The following is a 21,281-nucleotide window of genomic DNA, read 5'->3' as shown; positions in this document are numbered from 1 at the left end:
AAACGGTGAGGTCAAGTTCAACTCCCAATTGGAGTAAATTTGTAGGTCCAATCATCACAAATCCTGTCTACACAGGTGGAAGTCAACTTAAAAGCAAATAACACATACAATGTCTATTTAAGTATCAGCAATAGGGGCTGTCTAAAGCTACTGACTGTAGTTTCTATAGACCAAAGCTAAGACAGACTGATTTAACCCTCATTTATCTTGAGCCAACAACACAATAACCACCAAACAGTGTATAGACAGACATTCATAATTAATACAGCTTTTTCACACTCTTTTTCATATTCTTCAGGTATAACTCTCCTCTTTCCCTTCCCTCACCCCAATTATTTGTTTCTTCTTGTTATAGCTATTTGCAGTAGGGATCACATCTTTTATTTATGTGTTAAGCAACCTAGCACATTTATGATTCCAGATAAGTATCCTGTCTAAATTCATACTTTTTAAATGTGTGAGTGACTGACCGATTGACATAATTAATTTCTATGTCTCTGTGTGCTAATGTCTTGAAATAGGTCATATGGCTTGATTGTTGTCCACTGAGAACAAGAAAAAAATAATTTGACGTTTGACTTTACAACTAAAGGTCACCAAAAGGTCATCATTCTTTGTGATCTGATTTTAACCTCTCAAGTGTCCATTTGGCTACAGTTTTGAAGTTTGGTACACTCATTCATTATGGGTCGATAACTATAGCGGGAAAAATAAGTTTCACATTTAAGAAAGCTTTCTAACTATAAGGATAGTTAAGCACTGGAACAAGTTATTTAGGGAGACTGAAATTCCTATCATTGGAAGTTTCTGAGAACAATTTATACAAACACTTATTAGCGATGGTCTAGGTATACTTAATCCTTCTTCAGTCAGGAGTAATGGCCAAGGTTTTCAAAAATACATACATAATTAGACACCTTTCAAAAGTGCTGAGCCTGTTGGCCACGTAAATTTAGGATCCTCCACTTAAGTTTGTTTGGTTGTTTAAATCTTGGCCTCTGGTCAGGACAAAGTAAGATTATCTAAGAATCTCCTGTTCTGTGGACTGATTTTTAATCAAGAAAATTATCAACTGTAAAAAAGTGCAGCACAGTCCAGTCACTGAGACTAACAGTCCTGAGTAACAAAAGTTGTCAGTTACATCAGTTAATAATAAAATAATAAAAAATAATAAAAGAATAGCTCTGTTTGCTCTTGTTAAGACATCAGCTTGACTAGAACATGCTTATTTTATTGGGTTACTAGCTTGGCTAACAGTTCCATGGGACTATGCCAAGAACTGGGAAGTGATCTCAAATAGCTACATACATGCTTTAATATGTCTGATGCCTCTATCATTCACAAGTATTTTACCACATTCACTATTTGCAGTATGCTCAGTTCGTAACTGGGAAAGTCATTTTACTATCATTGGATTCGCATAATATTCACACTCCATGCTTTTAAGTCCAGAGAAGAGGTTTCAGCTCAGAATATTGACCAGCTATTAGCCTTATCTGTAATCACATTGAAGTGAATGTATGGCATCACTTGGCTGTTTCTTCCCTACAGGGTAAGAGTGAACTTTTAACTTCTTGGCTTAGTCACAGGGAACTTCAGCTGGGGACAAAGACTTTAAACAAAATGTATTTTGTCAAAGTAGAGCGTTTCTTAATCTCCCTACTTCAATTCTGGCGACAGTCAAATAATCATTGTGTCTTCCTTTCTTTGTTGAAGTTGTCTGGATCCTTGTGGGCTACATTATATATATAATGTAGCTTCATTATCCAGTGGGATATAGAAATAAGGCATTCTGCCTGAGACTGTCAATAGAGAATTAACTAACTTCCTGAAAAGAAAGAACATGTTAGATACAAATGGAGTTTTCTGATTTACTGCCAGAGATGTCAGATCCAAATCAATAACTCCTGCTGAATACATAGGTATGACTTTTTCTCTTTTTATTATTTCTATTTCACAATAGCATTCAGAGACTCTGAGCAATTTTTTTCCTGGGCGATTATTTCACCACTCAGATGACTGAAATCACTTGGACCTCAGCTGCCTGTCTTGTAAATATACTCAAGTGATATAAAAATGCATTCAGTGCCTGGGTCTTATTGCTCAGTTAGAAAGGCAGCAAAAAAATCTCATATATGGGTATAATAGATATAGGATTACATCATATATAATACATAGCAAAGGATAGGACTACTTGCAGCACCTTAGAGACTAACAAATTTATTTGAGCATAAGCTTTCGTGAGCTACAGCTCACTTCATCAGACGCATTCAGTGGAAAATACAGTGGGGAGATTTTCCACTGAACGCATCCGATGAAGTGAGCTGTAGCTCACAAAAGCTTATACTCAAATAAATTTGTTAGTCTCTAAGGTGCCGCAAGTACTCCTTTTCTTTTTGCGAATACAGACTAACACGGCTGCTACTCTGAAACCTGTCATAGCAAAGGATGTTTCTGCATTCCCCCATATGCTTTAACTGCAGGAGGATGCAAAGAAAAGACTGATTTTCTAGGTAATCTGCACTAAAAAGTAATTAAATTATTAAATGGATGCTACCGAGCCCTTTAGAAAATGGGGTTTCTATAAATTGTGCCTTTCACTATCTTGACTTAAGTAAGGCTTTTGATACTGTCTCACACGACCTTCTCATAAACAAACTAGGGCAATACAACCTAGATGGGTCTACTATAACATGGGTGCATAGCTGGTTGAAAAACCATTCCCAGAGAGTAGTGATCAGTGGTTCACAGTCAAGATAGAATGGCATATCAAGTGGGGTCTCACAGGGATCAGTTCTGGGTTCGGTAGTGTTCAATATCTTCATCAATTATTTAGATAATGGTATAGAGAGTACACTTAAAGTTTGCAGATTATATCAAGTTGTGAGGGGTTGCAAATGCATTGGAAGGTAGGATTAAAATTCAAAATGATCTGGACAAACTGGAGAAATAGTCCAAAGTAAATAGGATGAATTCAATAACGACAAATGCAAAGCACTGCACTTAGGAAGGAACAACCAACTGCAAACATACAAAATGAGAAATGACTGCCTAGGAAGGAGTACTTCAGAAAGAGATATGGAGGTCATAGTGTACCACAAACTAAATATGAGTCAACAGTGTAACACTGTTGCAAAAACAAACAAACAAAAAAAACCCCCATCATTCTGGTATGTATTAGCGGGAGTGTTATAAGCAAGACACTAGACGTATTCTTCCATTCTACTCTGCACTGATTAGGCCTCAGCTGGAGTATTGTGTCCAGTTCTGAGCGCCACATTTCAGGAAAGAGGATGACAAATGGGAGAAAGTCCAGAGAAAAGCAAAAAACATGATTAAAGGTCTAGAAAACATGACCTATGATGGAAGTTTGAAAAAAAATTGGGTATGATTAATCTGGAGAAGAGAAGACTGAGAGGGGATATGATAGGGTTACCAGGCAGCAAGTGTGAAAAATTGGGTTGGGGGTTATAGGCGCCTATATAAGACAAAGCCCCAAATATCAGGACTGTCCCTATAAAATCAGGACAGCTGGTCACCTTAGGATATGATAACGGTTTTGAAGTACATAAAAGGTTGTTACAATGAGGAGGGAGAAAATGTTTTCCTTAACCTCTGAGGACAGGACAAGAAGCAATGGGCTTAAATTGCAGCAACAGCAATTTAGGTTGGCCATTACAAAAAACTTCCTAAGTGTCAGGGTGATTAAGCACTGGTAATACTTAGTCCTGCTATGACCTCTCAAGGTCCCTTCCCATCCTACAATTCCATGATTCCATGATTAAAGGAGAGAGAAACATGGAATAATGTGGGAAATAGATGCATTGGAGCTGCAAGTCAATATGGAAACAAACAATTTTGACAAAGTAGTATTGAAGGGTTAAAAAGAAAAGCAATACTCAATATTACTCCATCGAAAATCCACTCCAAAATTCACTACTGCAGAGGAAAAGAGGAAACCCAGGAGCATGAGTGAAAATTCCACTCTTTGGAAATCTGGAGCAGATTTGTACTTAGACACTAACAGAAAGCTTATTGCCAAAACCCCAGACTAGTGGATCTCTTGTGTGGACTGGTCCAGGCTGAGGTTGATGGGAATGCCACTAGCCGTCACCTTTAGCCCCCAACTACAACCTCTCTAGCGCATCATCAAGGATCTACAACCTATCCTGAAGGACGACCCATCACTCTCACAGATCTTGGGAGACAGGCCAGTCCTTGCTTACAGACAGCCTCCCAGCCTGAAGCAAATACTAACCAGCAACCACACACCACACAACAAAAACACTAACCCAGGAAGCTATCCTTGCAACAAAGCCCGTTGCCAACTGTGTCCACATAGCTATTCAGGGGACACCATCATAGGGCTTAATCACATCAGCCACACTATCAGAGGCTTGTTCACCTGCACATCTACCAATGCGATATATGTCATCATGTGCCAGCAATGCCCCTCTGCCATGTACATTGGCCAAACCAGACAGTCTCTACATAAAAGAATAAATGGACACAAATCAGATGTCAAGAATTATAACATTCAAAAACCAGTCGGAGAACGCTTCAATCTCTCTGGTCACTCGATTACAGACCTAAAGTGGCAATATTACAACAAAAAAACTTCAAAAACAGACTCCAACGAGAGACTGCTGAATTGGAATTAATTTGCAAACTGGACACCATTAAATTAGGCTTGAATAAAGACTGGGAGTGGATGTGTCAGTACACAAAGTAAAACTATTTCCCCATGTTTATTTCCCCCCCTACTGTTCCTCAGACATTCTTGTCTACTGCTGGAAATGGCCCACCTTGGTTAACACTACAAAAGGTTTTTTTTCTCTCCTGCTGGTAATAGCTCACCTTACCTGATCACTCTTATTACAGTGTGTATGGTAACACTCATTGTTTCATGTTCTCTGTCTATATAAATCTCCACACTGTATTTTCCACTGCATGCAACCGATGAAGTGTGCTGTAGCTCATGAAAGCTTATGCGCAATTAAATTTGTTAGTCTCTAAGGTGCCACAAGTACTGCAAGAAATGTTACTGTCATGTTGTTAGACCTTTTGGCCTCATGGAAGTACTGAGGAAGAAATGTATTATTTGAAAGTAATTAGCGTCACCCCAATATTTGAGATGTGAACTATAATTAGTAATAGATTGCTAGACTGAGAACAGGAATTTCGGTGTGTGATTTAGAATACATCCAATATTGCTATAATGTTAATTACTCTGACTTTATATAGCAACATTTTAGTGGCAAACAGTCTGTATACCACAATACCTATATGAAACGCTGTTAGTAAAAACAAAATGGCATCTTCAACTCAGTCCTTACTTCTGTAAATTTATGTAAAATACATTTTAAGTTTACATATTGTTTTAAAATAAGGGGTTTTTGTTTGTTTGTATTATTCAGTTAAACACCCTCCCACTACTCAGGACAATTACAGAGGTGACTGAAAATTAAAAGTGGCTATTCTGAATATTAATACCTTCAAAAAATGCAGGAGGTGTACAATTATTACAAGTATGAACAATTATGAAACATGATAGCACTTGGATTATAGTCAATTCTATTAGTGTGAACCATCTGTAATTAAAAACTAATTAATTAGAACCCTGCCATGAGTCCAGTAGTGCCATTGTGGTGCAAGTCTGTTGATATTTTCACCCTTAACCCCACTTTCCAGGGGGTTAATATAATGTAATTTGAAATGACTGAATTGAAATTAAACTTTTTCACCAGGTGCCTGGATTACTAGATGTTTTCTTTAGAAGCTGTTTTGGATTTTGGTTTTTTTTTAAACAACAGTTAGGCCATACTTTATTGAGAGACACAATAGAATGTAAAATGTCAGGTGTCAGATACTCTTTAGTGCAGCTCCAGAACAAAAGCAATTGACTTGTGAAAAATAGTTCTTCAGGGAATAATAAATAAAAATAAAACCTTAGATAATACGCTTTATATGAGGCTCCCAAAGTATTTTAGAAAGATGGTTAAGTATTATCTTTGTCTTAGAAATCATAAAGTCATAGAAGATTAGCGTTGGAAGGGATCTCAGGAGGTCATCTAGTCCAACCCCCTGCTCAAAGCAGGACCAACACCAACTAAATCATCCCAGCCAGGGCTTTGTCAAGCTGGGCCTTAAAAACCTCGAAGGATGGAAATTCCACCACCTCCCTAGGTAACCCATTCCAATGCTTCACCACCCTCCTAGTAAAATAGTGTTTCCAAATATCCAACCTAGACCTCCCCTACTGCAACCTGAGACCATTGCTCCTTGTTCTTTCATCTGCCACCACTGAGAACAGCCTAGCTCCATCCTTTTGAAACCCCTCTTCGGGTAGTTGAAGTCTGCTATCAAATCTCTCCTCACTGTTCTCTTCTGCAGACTACATATGCCCATTTCCCTCAGCCTCTCCTCATAAGTTATGTGCCCCTACCCCCTAATAATTTTTGTTGCGCTCTGCTGGACTCTCTCCAATTTGTCCACATCCTTTCTGAGGTGGGGGGCCCAAAACTGGACACAATACTCCAGATGTGCCAAAGAGAAGGGAATCATCACTTCTGTCGATCTGCTGGAAATGCTCCTACTAATGCAGCCCAATATGCTGTTAGCCTTCTTGGCAACAAGAGCGCACTGTTGACTCATAACCAGCTTCTCATCCATTATAATCTCCAGGTCCTTTTCTGCAGAACTGCCGCTTAGCCAGTCGGTTCCCAGCCTGTCGCAGTGCTTGGGATTCTTCCTTCCTAAGTGCAGGACTCTGCACTTGTCTTTGTTGAACCTCATCAGATTTCTTTTCCTCCAATCCTTCAATTTGTCTAGGTCACTTTGGACCCTATCCTTACCCTCCAGCATATCTACCTCTCCCCCAAGCAGTGTCATCTGCAAACTTGCTAAGGGTGCAATCCCATCATCCAGATCATGAATGAAGATGTTGAACAAAGCCCGCCCCAGGAACAACCCGTGGTGCACTCTGCTTGATACTGGCTGCCAACTAGACATCGAGTCGTTGATCGCTACCCATTGAGCCCGATTATCTAACCAGCTTTCTATCTATCTTATAGTCCATTCATCCAATCCATACTTTAACTTGCTGGCAAGAATATTGTGGGAGACTATGTCAAAAGCTTGCTAAAGTCAAGACATATCACGTTCCCACCGCTTTCCTCATATCCACAGAGCCAGTTATCTCATCATAGAAGACAATCAGGTTGATCAGGAGTGCCTTTCCATTCGTGAATCCATGTTGACTGTTCCTGGTCACCTTCCTCTCCTCCAACTGCTTCAAAATGGATTCTTTGAGGACCTGCTCCATGATTTTTCCAGGTTGAGGTGAGGTGAGGCTGACCAGTCTGTAGTTCCCCAGATTCTCCTTTTTCCCTTTTTTAAAGATGGGCACTATCTTTGCCTTTTTTCCAATCATCTGGGACCTCCCCCGATTGCCACGAGTTTTCAAAGATAATGGCCAATGGCTCTGCAATCAGATCAGCCAACTCCCTCAGCACTCTTGGATGCATTAGATGGGCATGTCCTGCTTTTCTAAATAACCCTTAACCTGTTCTTTCACCACTGAGGCTGCTAACCTCCTCCCCATACTGCGGTGCCCAGTGTAGCAGTCTGGGAACTGATCTTGTCTGTGAAGAAATGGGGAAATATGCAGTATTCCTTAAAGGTTACTAATTTGCTATTTACAAAGAAATGGTTTACACTTGAAAAGTATTTATTGCATTTGAAGTTGTTTTGTACTTTCTATAGTGTTTTTCCCCTGTAAGAATTCTGTACATGCTATACATTGTAATATGCTTACTATGTAAGACTTTAAGTAGTAATATTGGCACTATTTCAGAAAACAGTTTAACATGTGCATAAATTGAAATGTATCTCTATTCAGTAAAGTACTTAAGAATTGGCTTTAACCCCATTTACTTCAATGGGACATAGCCTATACATAAGCATACATTTAAGTTCTTCACTAAATAGGGCTACATTAAAGTGAACTTAAGCACATGCTTAAGTACTTTGCTGAAGTCAAGTCCAAGTGAGGACTAGAGCTTTGCTGCTGATTTACATTTGATGATGCCAAAATTACCAGAGTTTGGTCAAAAATGGTAGAAACCTCATGAGTTTTACTGAGTTTGAGATTTATACAACCTGAACGGTGAAAATCATAACAAAAAATATTTTAAGAGAAGTGTCACAGAACTGGCTATCTGTAGGGTGACCAGACAGCAAGTGTGAAAAATCAGGATGGGGGTGAAAGGTAACAGGAACCTATATAAGAAAAAGCCCCAAATATCAGGACTGTCCCTATAAAATCGGGACATCTGGTCACCTTAGCTATCTGTGACACCGAAATCGAAAATAGGCTTTTTCCAGTGCCATGTCTAACTCAAAACCAAAACTGTAGCTGGAATATTGTGTAGGAAATATGTTTTAAAAATTAATTTTAAGAAGTAATTTTTCATTTTTCTTGAATTTAATGTAAACAAGAGGTCTGAATGTAAACAAGAAAATTCTACACTCAGGTTACCACTTATCTCATCCCATTTGGTTTATGTAATATGGAACAGACACTACAGGGTATGTCTACGCTAATAAAATCCCGAGGCTGGCCCACATCAGCTGACTTGAGTTTGTGGAGCTCCACCTGAGGGGCTATAAAATCGCAGTGTAGACATACGGCCTTGGACAGAAACCTGGGCTCTGGGACCCTGGGATGGGGGAGGGTCCCAGGGCCCTGGTTCTGGACCAAGCCAAAGCATCTACACTACAGTTCTATAGCCCCAATATCCATGAGCCTGAGTCACCTGCCTGTGTATGTTTTATTACAATCTGACATTCCCTGTGTTCTACAAAAGCATGAAGTCTTTGGAGGCTTCATAAACAAAAGGGGGTGAGTTAACTTCCTTTTCTTGTGGGTGAAAGTTGTTTCAAGTTTTGCCTGGATAGGGACTATAAGGTGGGGCTCACAAGGTATCTTATTTCCTCAGTTGCTACATGTATGAGGGGAGAGTTGCCGTCGCATCATTCTAACATGTAGTAGTTTAATTAACCCTTAGCACATTTTTATTTTCTTCTGGAATACAAAAAAACTCCACAGTATTTTGGAATTATATGGTCTTTGGGCATGACCCACAGCCCACTGAAGTCTATGGAAAGACTTCCATTATGTCAGTGGGCTTTGTATTAGTCAAACATTACTAGAAGTAAATTGCCTAACAACAACAAAGAGTACAAAATTTACCATACCTCAAAATAACTTTGTTGCCTTTGTCCTGTCATCTGGCCAGTGCAAGCCATTTGCAGCTGGTAGTCATAGCACATCAAGCAGTCTCCATGTCAAGCTCCCACAAGCTGTTTGTGTCTCAGGCCTCTTAGGAGGCAGACCTTTTGGGTCCTGAGGGTCTTTCTCCTCTAGAGCTTCCAAAATAATAATAGAACTACATTTTAACATTCTATTCCACTATCAAATAATAATGGAAAACATGTGTTATCCCATCCCATCACCAAATTTCTTGCTTGAATAAAATGAAATGGAATTAAAAACACAGAATTTTACTTTTCTCTATTGTTTCATTGATAGAACTAATGTCAGTGTTGCAATAGTAAAAGTGGTGTCCGTGAGAAAGAAGGACATGAATCATTCTCTCATTTTCCACATATATGTATAATGAGAAGGCTGATATTCATAGACATAAGTGGGACATCGCTTTATTGAATGGTTTTAATACGTTATTTTCTCTTATGAAATCTGTTCTTATCTCTGAGTAACTATTCAGTCCTTTGAAACAACTGGGCACAGACAGCAGCATGTGGGATAAAATAAAATGTTAGATAAAGCACTTGCTGTTAAATGCTTGGTTTGGGAACTGCTCTTACTTTGCTGTCCTGCTTGTTCAGAGCATTTTGGCAGTAACTTTTAACCAATTTAACATTAAATCTCACTTTGGTGCTCATCCTTTGGGCCAATTTCATCAGAACCTTGTTCCAAATTGAGGTACGAAACAGGTGCAACAATACAATCAATCCCAAACAGATACCAGGGAAAAATACAGGCACGAGGAAAACCAAAACAAATTATTCTACTTTTTGTTTATGCAAGACTATTGAACCCTTATTGCATGGCTGTGAAGTATTTTGATTTTGGCAGTGGTAGATGATTTCAGATTCTGATGAGATTTATGCTTCCTAATTTTATGGGGAGAGTAAATGATAGACTGGCTTTGTAAATGAAATCCCATGCTGCTACTTTCTACAGTTCAGAATCATCATGTTAGATTAAACAGCATTGTGTTGTTGCCCTTTATTAATTATGATGCCTCCTGCAGCTTCTGTGATTGTTTTGTTCCAAGGGTACTGTTATGTGGAAGAACAGCTTCTTTCAAAAAAAGCCCATCATTCTGAAAGCAGCTCATTAACTTCAGTCTTTCTCTCAGTTTGCTATGACAGACTTCCCTAACTAACTTTAGATGTGAGGTAATAAAGTTTTATCACTTTTCACAGCAATTCGAGACAGTTCATCATGCACTCTACTTGCAGACAGCATTCTGAATAGGAGTGAACATATAAGAAACTCTTTGCGTACTAGATGCCCACAAAACTCAAACCATAATGAGGAAACTAACTTCCATCAAGAGTCACAGATTCTGACATTATATGAAGATTACTTTTTTGAGTGTTCCTGGATTGGAATGTCAGAAATCCCATCTCCTAGCCTAACCATTCTTCTCTGCAAATCTCTTCTTTAGGATTGTGATTCTTCATATCTCATGGTGATGAATTCTGTGCAGGAGGTTTTATTTGAACTAGTCCAGTAGAGGTAATGATGCATTCCTGTAGCTGCAGCAATAGATAATCTTCCCAGGGATATGGAGTAGCGGAGGTTAATGTGCAATTAGCAGTGAATGTAGCAGCATTTACTGGGTGAGACCAAAACTCGGTGGGCCACATTCCGCCATTCTTATTCATTTAGAGTAGGGCCATTACTACAGAAGCCCCATGACAGAGGACCAGATTGCACTTGATGTCAATTAAGTATCCCAACATGGTTGTCTTAGGTTTCCCAAGATCCTTGGTCCAGGCATGAGGACAGCGAGCAGCGGTTGTGTTTCTGGCACTCCTCCACCCCTGAAGAAGTGGGTGAGGATGGGGCAGAGAAGGTCAAGGAGTGGACAGAACCCTGACTCCACCACAATAAGTCAGCCTGCAGAGACGGCCAGTGCAAGGTGGAGAGTACTTTACTCCTGGTAAAGGTCTGTAGCCAATCACACCCCTTATAGCAAGTAGGGGGGAAACAGGGGAAGCATTGTGGCTTTCTAATTTCTCAAGAGCATTACTTTCACAAATTTAGCTCTTGTAATTTGATTTTGCTTCAGTTATTTTCCCAAGGCTCTAAATCTGGTGCAGAAAAGAATCCAGACAGTTTGGATTATTTTTGTAAATAACACATGGAGCAAATATTCCTTTCCTACCAAATTGGCATCACCACAAAATGCTGCTAGGCTTCCAAGTTATATGACAACTTTCTGGTGATTGGAAATAGAGATCCTCAGCCTCTAGGAATATAAAATATTCAATATTATTCAGGAAAAGGGAAAGCCATTATACTGAGTTAACAATGCATAGTGTAACTTGCTCAGGGTGATAGTGTGTATGCCAGGATGACAAAATGTATGACATGGTATTTTCAAATTGTTTGTGATCCCATTTAGTCTGGAATAGATCTGCATGCCCTATGCCTGTGTGAAATGCCCTGTTATTTTCAATCTGTTCCATTTAACAAATTGTGTGCTCAGTAGGAAAGCTAGCTTGATCATTCCTCACATGATCCTAATTTGAATAGATAGGAAATGTCCCTTTGTAAGTCTTTTGAAGGGTGTTGGGTTTTTTCCCTGTTCATTAGTAGAATATTGTCAAACACTATAATTTTGTACCACATTAGCTCCCTGGCCTTTTATCCCCTCTTCTCACTGTTTAAAGATGTTTCTCCATGCTCTGAAACAGAAAATCATAAATAAATATGTATCCTTAGGAAAACATTTTCTTTTGAACAAGTATATACAGCTGTCACATAATATATGAAAACTAAAATGTCTTGCAAGCATTATGGCATAATCACCATTCTCTCAATTTCCAGGATATAGCTCGATTCTATATCTTTTGTAAATGAAGTTATTGCGTTCAGGTTCATCTGCCTGCTCTGTTGCTATGCATTGTCTAGCCCTCACTGTTGCAGGGAAAAAACAAAAACAAAAAAAAACAACCCTTGAAAATGTGAACCGTAAAAACCTTCAAAAGCCAGAAGGTAAATAAAAAGAATCTAATATTTATTTTAAAAATCTTGTGATTTTTAAGCCAATCTCGTGACTTTTGATGAACTGATTCTTGATTTCTGAACATTTGTAATTGGCAAAACTGCAATAGTTGCTGGGTAGTAACCCCTGCAATTTGGGGAAAATATTTTGTAACCATAACACTTGATATCCATTTATTTTGGGTATTTTGTAGCTCCCTTTAGCATAGTGTCTGAGTACCACAGATGACTGTCCAAGGTCACACAGATAGTCTGTGGCAAAGAAAGCCAAATTTCTCCTCAGCTATCTTCAGTCCCAACCAAGTAACTTATCCACCAGACCATCCCGTCATACCAGGGAATTAAGAGCAGCAAATAAAGACCACTCTTTTTACCCTGTTACACCACTGACAAGAGTAACACAGAAAGCAAAACAGATTAGATTGATGTACGAAGATAAATGACAGTGGCATTGAAGACTATGGAAAGTCATATGGAGATATTAAATTATTAAATCTAGACACTTGAGAGAATATTGTATTCTCAAAAGTGTAGAGGACAAGGAGAAAGAGCCAAGAGTGAAGGGTAGAGCTGACAGAAGTTTCCAATTTTCTTTGTGATTTTATTCATTAGATATCGGGGGAGGAGGAGTGTAGGAAAAATCTTTGGAAAAAATTCTCTAAACACATACAGCAAGTTGTTCCAGGGATTTTCGAGGCACTATCAAGCTGGTAGACATTTTTCGGTAGTTGCCAATGTTCATCAGATTTCAGCATTTTGAAAAAAAAAATCAAAGTATTTCCCCAAAACTTTTTACTGTTTTCTTTTTACCAGCTTCAAGTGAAAAATCTGTCTTGTCTATTTAAATTGTAAGCTCTCCATGCCAGGGATTGTCTCTTAAAATGTGTTTGTACAGTGCCTCGCACAATGAGGACATGAATTCAATTAGGTGCTAAGGTAATAACATTAATAATAGTGAATTAATATGAATTATTCATTTCAAACCCTTGAGAAAAGCTGAGTAGCACTCTCCATGTGCTTCAGATGTGTAGTGGCAACATAACAGTTCTAAAGCAATCAGCCTGTCTTAGTGCATCAGTAGCAACTCTGTTGGGAAGTTTATATTAGGAGTGCACAAAGACTGCTAACAACATTTTTGGTTAAAAAAAAAGTTTAAATTTTCAAACCTTGTTTTCCACCTCTCTATAATTTAAATTCATATTTCCTCCCATGGATAATCCTGTTTTTTATAAAACTGTGTTTTTCTTGCTAAAGAGTACTTAGTGTCTTTCAGCCCCCTTCCCACCCCCACCCTACTTTTATGTAACTGGGATAGGAAAACAAGCCCTAAAGCCAGGATGACAATTAGGTGCTTTCTATATACAGTACGTACAATATTTTACTCAGTTTCTTCCTACTCCTTTTTCTTGCTTCAGTCTTTCTAGGCCAGGTCAGTCTCCCCTAGATCCACCAGTTCAGGGGTCCTCTACACAGATGTTCCTTTCTCCACTTTGGCTCCCTGACACCTTCCCTTCCACCCCTCATCACTCACAGAGCCCTTTCAGCACAATCCAGAGTCTGCATGGGGATGGAAGGAGTTGAGCAGAGTGGAGCTGAGCTGAGACAGGGCAAAGTCAGATAAGGAAACAAACACATCATTCTCTTCCAGCCCCATTAAAGTTACTTGGAAAAGTTACTTCCAGCTCTAACCTATATTAACTGACCAATAGTCCCCTTCCAACCACATCAGGATTGCTGAGAGCTGCTGCAGTTAAGGAAGGTTCCAACAGACCCTAAATACAAAGGAGCAAGGATGGGGGCTATTGGAGGTTAGAATCAATATAGGGGTATGTGGCTTCCTTATGGATGGAGCTGGATTCCCACATGGCTCATGGATTCCACCAGGTTTGGAGGTGGCTTTTTCCCAAGTAGGTTGATGATGGGACAAAGGCTGGGGAGGTAATCTGTATAAAGGGATTCCTTGGTGAGGTTTTCATATAAAGTCATCTTCATATAAAAAGTCATCTTCCACCGCTTTTCGTTCAGGACTTGACGACCTGGTCATCTGAATGTATTCACTTTGCCCACTCTTTGCTTCATTTTGTCACTCTGCTAATTCCCTGAATTTTCTCTCTGCTCTTTTATTTGGCAGACCCTCCTCCAGTCAGACCACAAACCCAACATGAGCTTGAGTGTTCTTTTGAATCCACAATATCTGAGGGATTTCGAGATTAGGCCAAATGTGTTTGCCCATTCCTCACTCATTCTGTTTGCCCATTGCTCATCTATTCCACTTGATGCCAGCTGTAAACATCTAACAGTCTGAAAAGTTTGGAGATGTTTGGATTCAGAATTCTTTTTCTGGCCCATCCTATAACTAATAAGGATCCAATCATGTCTTCAGTTACTTGATGCAACTTTTCCTCACCTCAGCTGAAGTTGCACCTGTGTAAACATGTGCTGAACTGGACCCTTTGTGTTTCATGGATAGTGTTTATATTGGATATTTGATTTGTCTGTTATCTATCAACAGCTGAATACTTATGAGTTTCTCTCTCAGTTCTACTTTCTTGCCTTATCAATTTCTCACAGACAAAAAACAAAACAAGACAAGAATCCAGACAAACAAGTGGAATCCAGACAACAACCAAAACTGCCCTGTCTTTACAAGAAACCCAACATTAGAAATGAACCATCAATGGAGTCAACTTATTTCCCACTGCCAGAGAATCCTTCTCGTTCACTCTCAATAGATCAGACTAACATCCCCAGCCTTACTTTGCTACCAAAGATTAGCAATGTACACCCAAAGCAGAAAAAAAAAATATTGTGAGATTTTCAGAATCAGATCCCTTACATATGAAATCAGATTTTATAATCTGAGTAATTTGCAACTGTAAATTTCAGCTAATGATCACACACATCAATCCTTCACTACTTCCCTCATCAGTTGCATTGGCTATATCATATAGACATATCGGCTGACTTCCCCACTTATCCCCAACGAAGAAGTGGTACAACTTACTTGCTGCAATAATGAACAGCACTATCCTTCAAACAAACTCACTTCTTGTGGGATAAGAAGGGAAGCTCTCAGTAAGTTTCTTCAGCCCCTGCTATACACTTAGCTAACACAGAACAAAAGGAGGTTTTTAATGTCTTTGAAATTCTTAGATTTTTCATTATGAGGGTAAGTTTTGAAACTTCACATTTCTACAGAAAAGTAAAATGATATACTAGCACTTGAATATGAGTCTAGCTGGGGCAGGTATTGTGTCTTTGTGTGTTTTTGTATAGCTCCTATTGGTTCAGACCTTACTGGGGCCCAAGGGAAGTACTGATTTAATAAGAAAAGGAAATTTGCTGCAGAAGAAGTGTACATGTATGTTTTCTTGTACATAAAGATCAGACTGATAAAGGTAATTCTGATTTAAAGTATTATATGTAAAAAAACAACATAAATAAGAATGAACAAAAGTAAAGTCTCCACAAGGAAGCACACAGTGTCTCTCTCCTGTCTGATGGCCTGTGATGAACTGAATTCAGAATGGCTACTCACATTTGCAGCCTCAAATTCAAAGGTGCAGTAACTAATTCAATGGCTTAACATTTCAGCAACTAAATATGCCACATAATTCAGATTCTCGTAGCACTTAGAAAGAAGTGTCTATTTAAACTCTACCTTTGCTTTTGAACACTATGGCTATGTGTACACTACAGAGCTTACAGCAGTGCAGCTGTACCAATGCAGATGCACTGCTCTAAGGTCTCTCATAAAGCGGCTCTACGCAGACAGGAGAGAGCTCTCCTGTTGACATAATTAATCTACCCCCAATGAGCGGCAGTAGCTATGTCAGGAGGAAAAGTTATTCCACCATCATAGAGTGGTGCACACTACTGCTTATGCCAGAGTAATTTATGTTGCTCGGGAGGGGAACGGGGGGGACGGACGACAGCGTGTGTGGAATATTCACACCCCTGAGCGACTTAAGTGGTAGTGTAGACATAGCCTAAGTCTCTTAAATTGGGCAAGGTGAATATAGCAAACAGCATTTGTGAGCATTCATTCTATTAAAATCCAAGCACACACTTCAATGGGATTTGTGATTGTACATATATAACTTTTTGGTTCACAACAATGTTCTTGGACAGCATAATCCATGGCACTCTGTCAGTGTAAAACTGGCATAAATGAGATCAGATTCAGACCCTGTATATACCCAGCCATGCTCAGTCATCCATATTTAGTCCCAGTCACTGAATCATTCAGCTACTCATGCACCCTCAGCATTCTCTTGGTCTGCTGCTGCTGTTGCATCTGGGGCTGGAGGAAAGTATTGCATTGGAACGGAGAGCATACAGAGGGGTTAAGATGGGAACAGTGGAATTGTTTAAAAGCTGTTTCTATGACTTCGGTGGTGTCAGCTGCTGAGAGGAAGACTGGGCATAAGGCCTGAAGAGAAGCTGTTGAAGGCAAGCTCTGCAGGTAGCGTAGTCAGTGAGTCTGGGGGAACATTTACCATCAAAGCTATTTTTCAGTAGAAATATGGGTTTAAATTCGTTTTCTATTGAAAAAATGTCATTTCTGGCCAAAACCCAAAAGATCTTTTTCTGAAAGCCCATGGAAATTTTCAACAGAAACTAAAGGGATTTTTGTACATTTTTGACAAAAACAACATGAAAAATTTGTTTTTGAATCTGCTCTAATCATCATTCATGTTCCCCACAGCTGCCAAGAAGAAAGAGGACCAATAACTGCACGCACGCACACACACATACATACACACACCATAGAGGCTATGTGGCAGGACCTGCATGCTCCTGCCTCTGCTCAAGTCCACACACAGCTCTCAGGTCTTTTCACTAGCAAATCACCCCATGCAGTTTATTTACAACTTTAGTTTACACCACCTTTGTACATAGCCTTATACCTACCATTATATAGCCTTCTACCTACCATCCTATGGAGCCCTCAGTTCATGAGCAGGTAGGGAAGAGCAATGGCAATACTCACACTCACACCCCCACTTTCTCCCCACTTCCTTCCCATGCCTTTTGTATCATCTGCCTAATTAGCATCTTAGTTCTGCTCAGCCCATCAATTAGGCACAGCTCTTCTTAATGAGGTCTGCTGTGGAGTAATTAATTAGAACTGCAGTGACCAGAGTGCTGTCTGTTGCCCAGAACTCTATCACAGGTCACTTCTGTACAAAGGCTCAGTACAACACCATTACAGGCACAGGAAGCCAGAATGCCTGGGCTGTAATGGAGCCTTTCCCTGTGCAGCCCCCACTCTCACACACACCAAAGAATCCTGCAGTAATTGGTTAAAATGAGATTAGGATTGGAATTACAACTGTGGAAATTAGTATCTTCTTAGTCAAAGGATCTGCTCTCAGTTTCATCTATTCATATACTATATGTAATCTGTTTACTTTGGACATTCTTTTACCTTTTACTTGCATTAGCACTGCAGAACCGAGACACATTCAGCAAGAGTGTACCTTGACTTATGCATTAGCAAAATTATGTAAATGCCAGAGTTGCAACTCTTGCGGGTTTATTGTGAGTGTCACAATATTTACTGGGTTTTTTTTAAGCCCTAGCTTCTAGAATCATGTTACTACTTGAGAATCTCAGCTTTGTGTGTGTGTGTGTGTGTCTTGTGAAGGCAGAGAAGAGTTTAAAAATGTGAACTCTAAAGGCTCCAAACACCAGAAAACAAATAAATAATAAATTGGGGGGTGGGGGAGGAATCTTCTATGTCTCATAATTTTTAAGCCACTCTCATGTCTTTTTGGAGCCTGACTCATCACTTTAAAACTCTTGGCTACAGTGAAATTCCAGTTATGGAAGCTCCATTTCTGGTGAGAATGCATGAATCACAAAGCCCACAGATTGTCTTTCAGATCCCAAATGGAGTTTGGAGTGTCAGAGTTTAAAAGCAACCCACATCTTAATACTTGTAAAGTTAACAAGTTTAATCTGAAAGCCACTGAGAAACAATGGAAACCTATAACACTATATCTACAGAATCATTTTTCAGGGTATAGCTGCACACTGGAATACAATAAATAGAAGTCCATAATCCCTATTTCCATAACCCCATAAATCTCATTCTCAAAGGTTGCATTTAATAACAGATTTTGTTTGTATTATGTATGCACTGCTGAAGCTAACAAACTATGAAACTGAAGTTTTGCATGCAGAAGCCAATTTTACTTAAATCTCCTCAGATAATAAGTGATAGATGAACTCACTCCTTCCACTCAGAAATAATTATGATCCTTTTTTGTTGTTGTTGTTCCATTTTTTTCTATTTGTGCATCTGACTAGGGGGGAAAAAATCATTCTATCATTTCACCCAGGGCTTTTTTTTGTCCTTAAACATTAAGGAATAAATGTGTTTTTCTGTTTGTGCAGGGCGTATATATTGTATTATATGGTGCAACTTCATTTTCAAGCTTATGAGTGTACCTCCCACACTCAGATCAATGTCCTAGTGACTTATCACTTTTTTGTTGGGTATTGTAATGGTGTTGAATGTTCCCCTCACCAGCAAGGTACTTTGGAGGAAAGAAAACACTTATCTGGCTTGCTCTAAAGAGAGTGTAAAAGGGCATGGCTGACTGCTGTGGCTTTTTTAGGGAAAAGGTGTTTAAAGGAAATGTTTCATCTGTGAGTGAGACCTTTGGGTTCTGGGAGGAGTAAGCTTTGCCTTGGCAGAGAAGACCTCTCTGCCCACAGGGTCTAGGGGCCAAATGTATAAAGTGTTAGAGAACCTGGATCTGATGCTGATCTTTCCTTACATCAAGGTAATTCAGGAATAGCTCCACTGAAGTAACACTGCATTGGAATAAAAACTGGACCCTCTTTGTTTAATGTACTTTGAACTCAGAAGATTATTATTGCAACATCCCAAGGGGAGCAAGGAGTGTTCTTTGGAACGTAAATATAGTGCGGGTATGGAATAAGTCTGTTTATTATCAACAAATGTGTTTGTCACTGTGTGAGGCAGTCCCATTAGGGCTGCCCCAGTGTGCAATCATTGTATATTTCTTAAAATATTGTAGGACTATAAAATGCAATGCCCTAAACATTTATTTTGCATTTTGTTGCTAATTAAGGAAACACGTGACCAAGTATCTGTAAAATTTTCAGTGGTTTGACAAAGGTACCATGTAATTAGTAAAACTGCCATTTGTGGGTTGGTTATCATGGATATCTCCAATTGTTCATCCTTCAATCTAAAAGGGAAAGAAAACACTTTCTAGTGTCTCCTGCAATAGAATCACATGGAGCAAAATAAAGCCAATCAGTAGTTATTTCAACAGGATTGATTATTAAAATGCAGTTTAAAAATAATAACCAGATTTTTCAAATCCAAATGTTTAACTAAGGAAATGGTTTGACTTAGAATACAAGTTGATGAAAAGCTGGTCTCAACAACATCAAGTTTGAAAATATTTAGTCAGTTTTATTTTGGTTTTTTTGCACCCTTCCCCAAACCTTGCAATTTATGTCCTTTTCCATGGGCAAATACTGAGGTTGAGGTTGTCTGTGAGTGTAGATTGATATAGCTGCCTTTTTAAAAGAGCATCAACTTATTTAGCTTCTCTTTATGCCAAAACAGATTGACCAATGCCCCAGAATCAGGATGCCATCAGAGATCTAGGAGATATATAGAGTAACTGCTCCTATACAGCCTGCCAGTAGAACCAGCACCAATCATTGGTCTTGTAGAGTCCACAAAACTTTGGCTATTGTATTTTTCCTTTTAAATTGTACAGTAATGAAAATGTAAATTTCACAGAAAATATCCCGAGATATTTGGAATACAGAGCATTTCCTCCAGTCAGATTAAATCACTTTTAGAGCAAGGCAGACTTCTGGCCAATATCCTTGAGTGTCACCTTTAGTGTTTTCTAGTTTAGAGCCCAGGCAGGCACTGTTGGCTTTGGATAACTTCAAATACAATTAAAAAGCTAAAAGGAAGCAAACAGAACATTTAACATTTTAGCAAAGCATTTCAATCCCCCTCTGACTCAAAGAGATAAATAGTCTGCAGACTCTCATCCTGAGAAGTGCTATTGAGTATGGTCATAGAAGAATTCCACTGCCTTAAGTTTTAAAGGCAATACAGAAAAGGTTCTAATGTCAGCATGACAGAAAAGCCCTCTGTTGTGGGTTTGCTTCAGTAGCACCAAAGCTTTCATAGGCATCAAGGGGAATTAAAGATGGGATTCAGTTTGTGTAGGAACTCACCTATAGAATGCACTCTCTCCATTTTACAAAGATGGCACCATTTTAAAACAAGAACACATACTCCACCAACTGGTGCCATTAAATTTTCTCAAGATAATTTTGTAAATAATTTCCACAGAGATAGAGTCTATGTCTGCCTTTAGATTAGGAATTTTTATAATTCAGCTCTTCAAAGAATTCCCCAGGTCCTCCCCAGTCAGAAAACCAATGAGCTGGAAATTATGTGAGCAAACCTAGTTCTCAAACATTTCAACCTTGTCCTTTTTATTGCTCCTTGATAATTCCTGGAAATTTATCCTTTTTAGAAAGAGATTTTAGGGCCCTCGCCACATAATCAAATCCTTCAAACTAATCTTTAAAATTATGGCTACAAATTGATTTAATGTTGTGTTGTGTTGGGCAAATGAGTTTAACCCTTATTCCTTCAACTGAACCAAATGTAAAACTTTCGGAGGTTCAGAAGTGAAGATGTTATATTTTGGTGGCAGGATTTATCTTCAGTAGTCCTGTTGCTGTCACTCTGTGCTCTTGAAATTTAGCAACCAGAGACACCTGAGAGTATATAGTACACCTGGAAAGTACCAAATCTCTTATATTCCACATAAGACTGTGTGGGAACAGCTTTTATTATTATTATTAATAATAATAATTGTTATTATTATTTCAAGGGAAGTTTCATAATTTCAAAAGTCTTCTGTTCCAGAACAGAACCAAA

General features: G+C 39.0%; 1 long non-coding RNA gene across 1 annotated transcript in view; it reads right to left on the bottom strand.

The window, feature by feature from the left end:
* The window catches only part of LOC122465858, a 35,091-nt gene extending 17,765 nt beyond the window's left edge, over nt 1-17,326 (bottom strand). The window contains exons 1-2 of the long non-coding RNA XR_006290971.1: nt 17,259-17,326; nt 9,259-9,429 (exon numbers count right to left, since the gene is read on the bottom strand). This is a non-coding gene — a long non-coding RNA (uncharacterized LOC122465858). The remainder of the gene's footprint in view (nt 1-9,258; nt 9,430-17,258) is intronic.
* Nucleotides 17,327-21,281: the final 3,955 nt, after the last annotated feature.

This window comes from Chelonia mydas, chromosome 5 (assembly GCF_015237465.2).
Source record: "Chelonia mydas isolate rCheMyd1 chromosome 5, rCheMyd1.pri.v2, whole genome shotgun sequence".
Lineage (NCBI taxonomy): Eukaryota > Metazoa > Chordata > Testudines > Cheloniidae > Chelonia > Chelonia mydas.
This window is presented reverse-complemented; position numbering and strand designations above follow the sequence as displayed.